At 39.7% G+C, this 13553-nt stretch overlaps 1 long non-coding RNA gene across 1 annotated transcript; it reads right to left on the bottom strand.

Moving 5' to 3' along the window:
* Positions 1 to 3741: 3741 nt before the first annotated feature.
* LOC309510313 lies at positions 3742 to 5124 on the bottom strand. The gene is made up of 2 exons (XR_014210306.1): positions 4639 to 5124; positions 3742 to 4180 (listed from the first exon to the last, which is right to left on the bottom strand). It is a non-coding gene; the product is annotated as an uncharacterized lncRNA (long non-coding RNA).
* Between the last annotated feature and the right edge of the window lie 8429 nt (positions 5125 to 13553).

Below are 13553 nucleotides of genomic sequence, written 5' to 3'. Positions count from 1 at the left end.
AACAGCATCAATGTCTTGGGGGTGGATCGGGCGTGCCCTATGCTTAAAGGGTGTCTCGTCAGTTAATCTGATTTGATGTTTCACTTGACCTGTACAGCCATAATCAAGATCATGTAAAGAGAAGACCTCAGGCATAGAATTTAACCGGTTTGATATCCGCTCCCTCCAGTCTGAAGACAAAGGAGAGTCTCCGAAATCAAAGGTAAGGTTAGCATGGGTAGGTGCTGATGATTCAACTTCGCTTGAATTCTGGGCTGTTTTCTCTATAACCCTCTGTATAGCATGGATCTCAGCAAGTACAGCTTTAGGGGGGATCGTTATATCTGTTTGAGTACCATTTTTAAGTAAGACGGACAGCTGAGAAGGTCGTCTAGAAGGCAATGTGTGCACACAGCTTGCAACTAAGAGACCGCTTGGGAATGGGGCCGATGGTTGCTCAAGAGTCACCCATTTCTCCATACAAGGTTCCCTAAGCTGAACTGAACCATTCAGGACCACCGTGTTCCCGGCAGGTATGACTTCAGGTAAATTCCCTATCAGCTTCACGTGCCCCAATGCTTCACTGCTAGTTTGCTTCCATCTTGCCTCCAGGACTTTAAGCACTGCCTGGTATCCTTGGAGGCTCGAACAAGGGTTACTCTGATTCTCCCTAATGCAGTGGCCATAAAGTACATCCAGGGAATTTGTACCGACAAGAACTTGTGACATACTCTTTAGATCCGGAACTACTAAAGCTAAAGTGGGGACTTCGACTTCAACACCTACAAACTCTTTCGGAAACCTCAAGGCCAACTCGATGTAACCCAAATATGGCACGGCTTGCCCATTAGCTCCCTCCACCTCTAACAAATTTTCTAACGACTTCAGCGTGTGATTAGACAGATGTGCCTCGTAGAATGACTGGGGAACCGTAGTAACCTGAGAGCCCGTGTCTAGGAGACAGCCTACCTCTTTACCACCAATACTGATCTGCGCAGTGCACTTTACTCCTACTAACCCCTTCGGTAGATTCTTTAAGGGTGACTCATGATTGCTAGCGACAGGCACTTGCCTATAACATTTAGGGCGGTTACTTTTACACCTTGTCTCTGTATGCCCCGCTACAGAGACTTCCCTTAGTTTAAAGGCAAAGAGGAATTCCCATGCAGAGAGTCCCACTGGGCCTGTTGTTCCCTCAACTTACGCCGCTTTTCCTCAACTTTCGGGGGATTTGCAGGATTATCGCAAGCAACAGCCAAATGGCCATCCTCTCCGCAACGGAAACAATACCCAGGGCGAGGCCGATTGGCCATTGGTTGGGCCCTTCTAGCACCTCTAACTGTGTCGGTCTCAAACGAATTCTGTGGCGGAAAAACTCGGGGACTAGCAGTCTCTCGGGAGTGGTCTCTATAACTCTTTTGAGCAGCACTCTGAGCTTGCAGTTCAGCAACTTGTCGTCGCAGGTTAGCGACTTCTGAGTCATCGGAATTTCCACACTTCACTTCTTGAGCCATGGATGCTTTCATAGAGGCTACCTGAGTGCACAACTCTTCCACTACTTTCCTCAAAGTGTTCAACTCTGCCTTCTCAGAACACCCACTCAGGCGCTTCTGGCTTGGAGTTTGACCTAGAGTAGCAACTTGGGCCTGTACTTCTGCAAGTTGTTTCTTTAGGAAGTCAGTTTCCGAATTGCTAGAATTTGATGTCTCATGTGAATAGACAGACACTTGCTGAGTGGCAGACCGTGGCCTTGGGGAAGCAACAGGAGTTTTTGACAACCCAAGGTGTATTTTCATTCGCTCCTCTTTGGAGGCACGCTTACCCTCCTCTGTTCGAATTAACACAACCAATTCAGCAAAAGTGGGTGGGTGAGACTCGCTCTTTCCTAACTGAAGGCTGTCAATGAGGCCATTGTTCCAACACCCTCTCATAAACTGTTTCAAGAGGTAACGATCATGATCTTTCTCCGCAATACCTCCCCTCCTGATCGTTGAACTCAGAAGAACTTGCAACCGATGCAAGAAATCAGATGACCTTTCACCCTGGTTCTGTAAGGTGCCCATGAATTTGGCCAACAGTTCATCACCATCCTCTACAGAACCGTACACTGACTCTAGTAACTCTAGGTATACCACAGGCAAGGCTGGAGGTCGCACATGCTTCACTACGTCTGTAGCGGGAGGCAGCAAGCTGTCTAAGATCCTACGTGCTCTATGTAAATCTGAAACAGACGGGTCACTTAGCAGAAGGTCTACACTTGCTCGCCAAGTATCAAAATCAGGTTCATTTGGAGGGCGTGGGCACCTCCCTGAGAAAATCCTAAGGCGAACTGAGGTTTGTTGCACCATTGCAGCATCAGCTGTCTTTACTATGTGCTCTACTACCATTCTTTGAATACCCGGTGGGTCTGCAATGTTCACAGGGAAACCAGGGCTGGTAGTCACTGTGACACCATCAACAGTGGTTTCTGGATTTGGGAAGGCCATTGGGGCCATCCGTCTCTTGGTTGGGTCTTTGGATTCTGGGATTCGCATTCCTACAGTTTCTGCATTGGTCGATAAGAGTATCGGAGAACAAGACGCCTCTGAACTAAGGGAATCATCAACGCAAGCTTTTTGTGCTCTTTCTGGAGTACAGTTAGCAGAGTGAGCTTGGAGTTTTTCCAACTCCTCCTGAAGCACATCTGAGAGGGGCCTCTCACTCTCTTTAGCAAGGGCCTTCAATTTTTCAATATACCCCTCAGTGACTTCATCACTAGCTGTCCGGTTACAGACGCTAGCCAGAGCTCGTACTTGGAATGTGACACTTGGGTTCAAGAGGCTTCCCAGGGTTAAGGGTAACATTGGCGTTAAATTCAGCATCGCAGAGCTGTGAACATATTCCACAATAGCATGCTGATGGAACTCAGAAGTTTGATCATCAATTATCAAGTTACGTTTAACTGAGCCAAACTTTTGCAAGAAAGTTACTAGCTCATCATCCGCCTCGGTCAACGTGAGGCCTTTGACTATAAGCGCATTTTCAATGTTCACACTTTCTCTCTCAATGATTTCCATTATCACAATGTAGGGTCAACACTCTGGGGATTTTTTTTTTTTTTTTTCACAAATTTGCTCGCTTCCTACCTTTCCTATTACTGTCCTTGTTGCTAAGCAACAGTCTCCTGGCTGGCTCGCCAACTTTCTGTAACCTGCGTCGCGGCGACAATACAACCCTCACTTACAAATAGCGAAATATGCAAATGAGCGTGAAGTGCACCGCTTCAAAATTTGGAATGATGTATTAAGGAATTAATGATAAAGCAGTGAAATTTAAAACATCACATCACACAGGAGGGAAAGAAAAAAAAAAATATATATATATAATGACCAGGAGAACAGCAAAGATTTGCCGTGGAACAAATAAATGTAACCTTAATATAACCCTAATTTATATTTCCTATTTAGTTTATAATTATTATTGTTTCTCTCCTTTTTTTATTACCTATTTAGTTTCAAGCTAATAAATTTAATTGACCCTTATTCTATTAATATATGTATATAATTTATTTGTTTACCTATTTATTCAATTTGTTTCTAATTGGCTTATTTAAGGTTAAGTAAACGTTTAAATTCAAATGCAATCCTTCCAAATGATAACCCTATAAGAATACCCTTTTTACTCTCGTTCTCCAAGAAAAATAAATAAAAATAAAATATAAAATCAAAATGAATTGAAATGAAATACAATGGAATTTGAAGAAAAAAATAACAGTAGAGAAAATAAAATACAGGTCAAAATTTACTGCTTAATTAGCAGTCTCAAATTCAATACAATTCAGATTCCTCTTTTTATATGTATATAATTTATATACACACTAATTCTCAGTTCCAGTTCGAATGCCGCTCTCACGAGATCCTTCTTCCGCAATGTATCTCGGATCAACACAGTTCAATTCAGATGTGTGCACAATCATACCACTCCGTTCGTTTCTTGATTCACAAACTCGGTCCTTCCTTATATGGGCAAATGGCTCGCCAGTTCCCGCTCGCAACGTTTTTTTTTCCGATGTGAAGCAAGCAGGGACAATTCACATACAATTCTCCAAAATCGTCCGGTGTCCAGGAAATGTGCAGCATCCGACTCAGAAAAGACAAAAAGTAGAAAAGAAGGAAAAAAAACAAGAAAAAAGGGGAAAAGGAAAGAAAGAAAAAGACCCAACCTTGCAAAGACAAGGCCAAAAATACAATTAGACATTCCTTTCAAAAAATATACATCATTAGAGCAGTTAGCCTGCATATAAACAACATTCAACTTTTTTTTCCTTTTACTGCAATTCCGTCTTACTTTAGCACATATAGTTTGTATGTGCAAAGAGCTATTTTTCCGATGACGCACTTAGGCCTCATCTGCCCGTATTACATGTGCGTCATGACCGCGCATTAACTCATAGCTCAAATACACGACGAAATTCGTTAAAATAACCTCTATTAACCACTCGAGGTGGCTTTTAACTCTGAAACATTAATTATTCAACACATACATGCAATACTCTTCCCATTATAAACGAAAGGGTCAACTCTTTTACATACAACAGCATATTACATCAGAATTTAGTAATTCAATACAATTTATCAAGTATTTTACACACAAAAAGAATTATTTAATTACAACACTCACCAAAAGAACTCAATTCATCGGCTATGAAGGGCAAAACTTCCAACTTTGGAAAATGTATTCTCTTCGTAGCAGTCAATATCACGTTCACTCGTAACGTTTGACTGATGAATCTCAATCCGCACTTTAATCTAAAAGTTTCTCTATTGTTTCTCTGATTTAAATCTTGGTTTGTTGGTTCTAATTCTCGTTTCTTTCTTTAGGATCGCACCAGCAGCTTCTGTAACTTGAACTAGCCGCTTCAGTGTCTCGCAAAAAGTGTTGCATCACCCTTGCCCTGAGTCCACCTATTAAGGCGGGGCTAACTCCCACTCGTTGAATTGAACCAATCTTTGTCTTGCTAAATTGGATACATTTTCTAAATGAGTTTTATGATTTTAGTTTATGCATTTTCTTATTTTCTCTTAGAATCTTAAACTTTCTATTTTTTTTCTTTCCCCACAGACATTAATAAAATAACTGTTTTATATATATTCACAAGTGTTAGTCTTTTTTTTTCTCTCTCTCCTTACATCAACAGAATCTCTTTAGTGACCTGGGTTACACATGTCTTGTGTGGCTGGATGTTGGGCTCGTGAACAATAATAACGTTGTTCATCCAATCGTTACTGATATATAAACACAGGAGCGATCAGCCGACAAAAGATCCTGCTTGGTTTTAAAGCTTTCACTTATGATCTCTCATGGGCATATGCAAAATCCACTTAAAGATAGATTGTATAATCCCATACATTTTGCATCTGAAAGGGAAACTCGTACAGCCGCAAAAATAAGCCTGTGCACACCCTAATCTTTAGTAAAGACGGTAGTTTTTTCTACGCCAAAAGGCCCAGGGAGTGTGTCTCCTATAGGCAAGGAAAGTTTATTTATATAGCACATTTCATACACAATGGTAATTCAAAGTGCTTTGCATAGAAGAAATTAAAATAATCAAAAGAAATAAGAATAATTAAAACAGTTTAGAATAAAAAAATAAAATAAAATACAGTATTTAACAGTCGGACGAACAGTGGCACAGTGCTCATTCATTAAATGCATAGCTAAACAGATGTGTTTTGAGTCTGGATTTGAATGTGACTACTGTAGGAGCACATTATTTGGCTCAGTGGGAGCATGTTCAGGTTGAACAGGAGTGGCGCAAGAATTGAGCTTTGAGGCTCAATTCCTCATGTCATGGATGTCCACTCAGACTTATGGTCTCCTATACTCACATAATAACCTCTCCCTTCTAAGTATGACCTGAACCATTTTAGGACTATCCCAGAAAGCCCCACCCAGTTCTCCAGCCTGTCAAGAAGTATGTTATGATTGACAGTGTCAAATGCAGCACTGAGGTCGAGTAGTACCAGCACTGATAATTTGCCTGTATCAGTATTTAAGCGAATACCGTTTATTATCTTTATGAGCGCTGTCTCTGTGAAAAATTCGGTCGGAAAACCCGATTGAAAATTATCAAAGTATCCATTTGAGCTTAAGAATTTGTTCAGCTGATTGAAGACAACTTTTTCAATGATCTTGCCTATGAAAGGAAGATTTGAGATTGGTCTATAGTTGCTTAATATGGTCTTATCCAGATTTCTCTTTTACAGGAGGGGCTTGACAACTGCAGTTTTCAGGGAGTTTGGAAAACTCCCAGAGAGAAGTGAGGAGTTTACCACTTCTAGGAGATTTGCTTCTAAGCAGTTTAAAGGAACCGTATGTTAGATTGTGGCCAAAACTGGTACTGCAATCACTTTCAAATTACTGTAGAGCGGTGTATCCCCTCCCCCTCCCCCCTGACTCGAGGTTGCCAGTTAGGCTGCAGGATCCAGCAGGAACGTAGGCTGCTACAAGGAGCTTTCAATGGCAAGTGACGAGTCCTACACAGTACGTTTTTTTCCGGACACGTTTGTAGCTGCAGCTGTGGTAGCTAGAGCAGAGCTGGCAACCCGGATGCCGAAACACTACTGACTTCGTGATTAGTAGATAGGTGGAGGGTGGCGCATCAGGCCAAAACACAACATGACAACATCAACATCAGTTGAGGGCTGCAACTTCACTTCACACTTACTTCACAATATCCTGGCCGGACTACTGTTGTCAGTGATATAAGTATTTGAAGTGAACATGATTTCTTAATGTCTAGTAACATATCAGGGCCATTTTATGATTAATTGAAATACATTTCTTACATACGGTTCCTTTTACACACTTTTGAAAAAAGATGTGGGAAGTGCGTCAAGGGCGCGCAGGTTGATGTTTTAAGGTGCTGTAAGATTTCTTCCAAAATGTTGCCATCAATTTCTTCGAAATCAGACATAGTAACTACTTTCTCAAGTTGTGGTATGATCTGTCTGACCTCAGTGCAACTCAAGGATGTGCTGATCACCTTTCTGATATTATTGATTTTCTCAGAGGAGGAGGAAGCAAACTCACTGCATTTGCTGTCTGAGAGCAATTCATTGGAAATCTGGCTTGGGGGGTTTGTCAGTCTCTCTACAGTAGTAAAAAGAGTGCGTGTGTTTAAGTTGGTGTTTATAATATTTGAGAAGAAAGTCTGTCTAGCTTTGCCTAGTTCCATATTGAAAGCATGGATGCTGTCTTTGTAGATGTTATACACTGTAAAAAAAAATAAAAAAATTGCTGCGATTATTTATCACAACTTAAAATCCAACATTGTTTCAACTTTAAAAACTATGTGTTCATGCTTGACTTAAAATATTAAGTTTAGTTAACTTTAGTTAAGTTGGATATTTAAGTTATCTCAACCAATTTTAAGTTAAAATTTTTTACAGTGTAATGGACTACAAGTTTTGTCTTCCACCACATGTGCTTTGCTTTTCTGCATTGTCTTTTCATATTTTTCACTGCTGTTGAGTTTCTCCGAGGTGCTTTTTGTCTGCCACTCTTCTTCTTGACTTTAACAGGAGCAATATCATCAATTACACTTTTAACTTTTGAGTTAAAATAATCAAGGAGATCAACAGAGTCAGCAGATATGCTTGGTGTTAAAGATATAGCCTTCATAAATAGTACACTAGTGTTCTTGTTACGTTCCACGTGGACTTGTGTATTTTTTTCACTCTTGTGTTATTGTGTTTGTGTTTCCATTCATACCCGTAGGTCATGATCATTGGCTGTTCCGCAGTACGTGACATCACTACGTTACGTGTCGGAGCTGACGTTCCACCAATCCGCTGGCGCTCCGCCGGGTTTAAAAGGCCCATTCACAAGAAGAATGGAGATCGCCATCCAGATATATACTGATGGCTCAAAGGATCCAGATTCTGGTACAACATCTGCAGCAGTATTTATACCTCAATTTAAAGTCAACATTTTGAAAAGAACATCTGATCACATTTCAGTATTTACATCAGAATTAATAGCAATTATAATAGCATTACAGTGGGTCGAAGAAGTTCAGCCAATCAGATCAGTTATATGCACAGACTCTTTATCTGCAATTGAAAGTCTAGCAAGTGGTATTTCTACAGCTAGACAGGACTTAATTTATGAAATATTACAAAGTATTTTTAGAATCAGACAATTGGGAATCATTACTCATTTTCTTTGGATACCAGCTCATATGGGGGTGGCAGGAAATGAAGAGGTGGATAGTTTAGCCAAACAGGCCATAAAATTTCAAGAAGTTGATATTAAAATTGGATTGAGTAAGACTGAGATAAAAAGTATAATAGCAAAGGAAATTAGGAAGAAATGGCAGAAGGAGTGGGACAGTGGAAATAAGGGTCGACATTTATACAAAATTCAAGGAACAGTTGGTTTTGAAAGAAGAAACTTTGGAAATAGGAGGAAGGATGTTATAATTTCAAGAATGCGCATTGGTCATTGTCTACTAAATCAAAGTATGGTCAGGATTGGGAAACACCAGACTGGGTATTGTGACAAATGTAGTTCCGAAAATATGGAAACAGTAGAACATGTATTATTAAAATGTGAGGCTTATGCAAGAGAAAGATTTAAATTATTTCAAGCATTAAGAGAAATGGAAATGGAAGTTTTTTCTATCAAAGCATTATTAGGTAATGGCCCAAAGCAATTTAAAATATATGAAGAAGTATTTCATTTTTTAAAAAACACTCATTTAAGTAATAGGATTTAGGTCAGTACTACCATAACGTTATCCACACTCCAATCCAGTAGGTGGCGGGAATGCACCATTTAAGTTTGGTTTGCCAACTGCCATTAAACTTGAGAAGAAGAAGAAGAAGAAGAATGGAGATCCTCGCCAGATCTCAGCCAACTCGCGTGCACTGAGCGATTCCTTTCAAAGCCATGAACATGTTATCGTTAACGTTTGTGAGATGCCTAGTCTATGTGATTTTTGAGTAACACTCCTTCGGGTTTGTTAATTTTGATGCTGCATTTGTTCGTGCGTGTGATCGATACCTGTTAAACCGAACGTGTTAATGCAGTATTAACTTGTCTAGAGCATTTAGATTTGGTTTCTGAGTTTGTTTACTGATTGTGGACCCTTACATCTAAAACCAACGGTAGACAGAATATTTCTCTGTTTGATAGCTGGAGAGTGATTCGCCACTATTGTATTTCTGTTTTTAGTTAGAGTAGTTTATTTATGGCGGCGAATCCGCTGAAGATTTTCGGGTTTGTTTCTACATTTTTCTTTGATATAGTTTAGATGTTTTGGGTAAACTAGCTATGGTGTTTATGTTTTGATTATTTCATTGATTTGGCGACACTCTTGTATTTGATTCTTTATTTATTTATTTTCTTTTACATTTATAATGCTTCTTTGTCCTGGTAAAATTAAACGTCTTCAACGTTAAGTCTGGCATTTCTGGTTGTTTTTGCTGCTCGCACACATGACAACAGTACCTCACACAAATGTTGCGTAATCATCCCGTTTACATCTTTAAACACGTAACAGTTCTCATTTAAGCATCTCTTCTTGACAGACACAGATCTAGTTTCAATGGCAGGAGAGATCAATATATTGAAGAAAATACAGAAATTATCAGACAGTGCTTCATCCTTAATAACAGTTGATGAAATGTTTAGAGTAGACCCTTACTGATAAGTAAATCTAGAGTGTGTCCATGATTGTGTGTGGGTCCATGTACATGCTGAGTCAGATCAAGCGTTTTTTTTTTTAAACCGTTTTGATTTCTTTTGCCATATTGGTTTCGACATTATCTATGTGAATGTTAAAATCTCCAGCAATGGCAAAACAGTCAAACTCTGAGGTAATTGTTGATAACAGTTCAGTAAAGTCCTCAGCAAAGGCTGGAGAGTATTTAGGAGGAAGTAAAATGCGTGGAGCACCTTTTAACACAATACCCAAATATTCGAAAGACGGGTAATTCCCAAATGATATTTGTTTACATTGATAGACATCTTTCAAAAGAGCAGCTAGACCCCCACCTCTCCTTCCCGCTCTGCAGACACTCATAAAAGTAAAGTTAGGAGGGGATGTTTCATTAAGGACTGTTGCACTGCAGCTGTCTTCTAGCCATGTTTCATTTAGAAACATAAAATCCAGGTTGTTTGTGGTTAAGTCATTGACTAGAAGTGATTTATTTTTAAGTGAGGCGTTTGAAGGCCTTAGACTTTCTATCATGTAGAACATCAATAGAGAAATATACAGGCACACTGGGACCCGACACATATCACTGAGAGCTGGTATCAGTTGTTTTTGGTTCACCTCGAGCAGATGGAGGAGGGTGTGGGCCCTGGAGTTGTGGCAGAGGCCGAAGAGCTCCCACAGAAGGAGGGGGAGGGCGAGCTGGGTCCGCCGGCTTTGGTGGTTGTGGGGCCTGACGTTTTTTGGTTGATATCTGGTGGCTCGCAGCAAAAGAGTGGGATAGTTTGGTTCCAGCATACACCAGTTCTTCCATTTTCTCTGAGAAGCACAGAAGTGGAGATGCTGGAGAGAGGGATAATGTGTCTGGTGAGAGGGGCTGTTGCTCTGGTGTTATCGGATGCTGTAATATGCTGTCCTGGCTTCCCTGGCTGTTTTCCGGGAAGTCGTCCTTGGGTGCTGAATCTTGGAGCAGTTCTAATATGTCACAGTCTGTCTGTGGTGAGCTCTGTGGGCAGGACTCAGCTGAGATTGTTCAAGGGCTCGCTCTCTGCTCGGCTTTGAGCGCCAGTTAGCATCAGTGTTAGCTACTGGCTGATTCGATCTTTATTTGATCATACTCATCTACATTCATTAATTCTTCAAATCTGTTCTCAATATGTATAGGCGGTGGTAGCAAACCAGTGTTTGCAATCCTTGTCAGAGCCGTATATAGGGTTGAAGATGCTACTGCGGCAATATGTGATGCTTGTGACAATCTGATGTCTCGAGTGCCTTTGGGTCTCGCTCCCTGTTTGTGACATTCAGATCAGTAGCTATTCATGTATAGCATTCATGTCGATCAGTTACGGCCTGTTTCTCTACACTCAGTATGGCCTGTCGAGGAGCACTAGATTCATGGGACTCACCGGCTGTATGCTGAGGTCGTCACCGACCATGACGAAGCTCTGATGTGTGTTCTGTCTGGTTTGGTGGTCCCGCAAGTAACTTTGTTTCAAGAATTGCAATCCTTTGTAAGTCTGTGGCAGTTTGTGCAGCAAGTAGATTCTTGAACCAAAAGAGGCATTTTCTCTCTTATCCTTTTGAATGTAGGCAGTTGTGTTTTCCCTTCCCCGGAATGTAAGCTGATGGCTTTCAGTGGGAAGCTGGTCGGATAAAAGAATTCTGCTTTTTTGTAGTAATCCAAGCTTTGTCGTTTGAGCACTGCTGATTTGCTGAAGTTAAAATTAGGTGATAAAAGGAGATAAAATATAAAAATATAAAAGCGATTGAGCAAAGCGCGGAGCAGTTAGCAAGAGCGTCCGAACAGTAGCTGAGCAGGAAGTCGTGAAATATATTTTTCCCTAAAGTTAAATATTATTTTAATATTATTTTAATATTAAATATTATTCAAAAATGTTTTTATATACTGGAATAGTGAATCAGTTGTAATATATACCCATATATTGTGGAAAATAGAAATTATATATGAAGACCTCCGATGCCTCTAAAAGCCACCTCTGTCAAAAATTTGATAATAATATTGAGTGAATGCTCTCCGTACATAGTATACGTTCATCAAATACTTTCACTTCAAACTCACTAAATCCCAGCCTCAGCCCATTCAGAAACGTCGGTACTTAGGTAGAAACATAGGAGCCTGATAAAAAAATTAATATTAATATTACGTTAGACGGACTTAAGAGGCTTTTGCTTCTTAAGTCTTTATATGTTGTTACAATGCTATCCTTTGGCTTAGTGTGTGAATTTAATCAGCCCAGTGACAGCAGATGAAAATTATCTGTTTATATAACACCAGTGCTCATTAATGTGTGTTAATGACAAATAAAATAATAAATAACAAATAAATAAATACACAGTTTATATATTTATTTTTTTATTATAATATATATATATATATATATATATATATATATATATATATAGATACACATTCATTTAACACATTTACAAGCACAATTTAAATATTAAATATTTGAAATTACACAGAATTTAGTGAATATTCTACATAAATAAGCTCTAAGGCCGCTCTAAGCGGCCTGGATCCGACTGTTGGTCCTTGACTTTGATTGACAGATGCTGCTTATTTTGTGGGGTTGACTTGTCCACACCTGCATTGTCCTGTCGAAGGAACAGACATAATACTGTAATGCTGACCAGATTTAATGAGTGATTCTTAAAGAAAATATTAAGCCAAACTGAACTACCTTTTCAATATGAGGGGTCCGAATTGAAAAGGATATGATTATTGTCCCAGATTAAATTATTAAAGTGTTTAATAATTTCTAAATATAAGTAAAATTGAGAGATAGGAGGGTCTAACCAATGCTCTTTTCTGGGTCAGCTGGGACCTGGGCTGAAGGCTGCTCTGAGTTTTCTGGTTCAGTTGTGAAGTGGTTATCTGAGGGACTTGATGGTTGTAGCTCCTCAGTTTAAGATTCTGCTGCATCTTCTTGTCAATTTCCACACATAGTTTTTGTGGAGGTGTCTGACACAAACCTACATTGTCCTGTTGAGGGAATAGATACATGTATAATTGTACAATGCTGGGTAGGTTTAATGAGTGCTTCTTAGACTAAATCTAATGGTGTATTTTTTTTTAATATAAAAATATAAATATAAAACGATTTTAAATAAAGGACCTTGAAAACATAGTAGCATAGTTAAAGGCAGTGTTTTTTTTTATTCTTTTTATAAATCTTAAAATGAGTAAAAACAAGAGATAGAAGGGACTTATGGAAGCTTCAGTGCTCCATGGACACACCCTCTCACTCCAACAGGGCATGGGTGCTCCCTGGGAAGACCCGGGAGGTTGTCATGGGGAACGCGGTGGAACACATCTCGATCGATACCAATGTAACCAGGTTTCACTGTCAGAAGCCACTGTCACAAACCAGCAGGGTGCATGAAAATGGAATGGGCAAGACCACTTCAGGGGAACATGGGAAACATGGCAAGACCTGGCCGGTGTCGGTTCATCCTCTGAATTCCCATACTCTCACTTCTCTCGCTCCTGTGGCCCCTAGATGCAGATGTCAGAACTCAAAATGTTAGTTTACAAACTATGGTCTATGGTATGTTCATAATTGTACTATTGTGCAAGGAGCTGTGTGAATTTATGATTTGATCATCTGCCTATAATCATAATTGTTAAAAAGGCCTACAATGAAAGAAAAAAAAAGCACAAAAAAAGGCAAGTAATACATTGAATCTGCTATATGCATGGAACATTCTTACGAACTTCCACAATAATATAAGCCAGCTGGAAAACTTCCAGTGAAACAGCACTTGCTGGTGAGTTTTGACAGGATCAATAGTGTAATAGTTTGTAACAGTAATACTGTAATAGTTTAAATTTAAGTGTTGTGAGAACAACAGC

The sequence above is a fragment of the Leuciscus leuciscus genome (assembly GCF_965113295.1).
Source record: "Leuciscus leuciscus genome assembly, chromosome: 12".
In the NCBI taxonomy this organism is placed as follows: Eukaryota; Metazoa; Chordata; class Actinopteri; order Cypriniformes; family Leuciscidae; genus Leuciscus; species Leuciscus leuciscus.
This window is presented reverse-complemented; position numbering and strand designations above follow the sequence as displayed.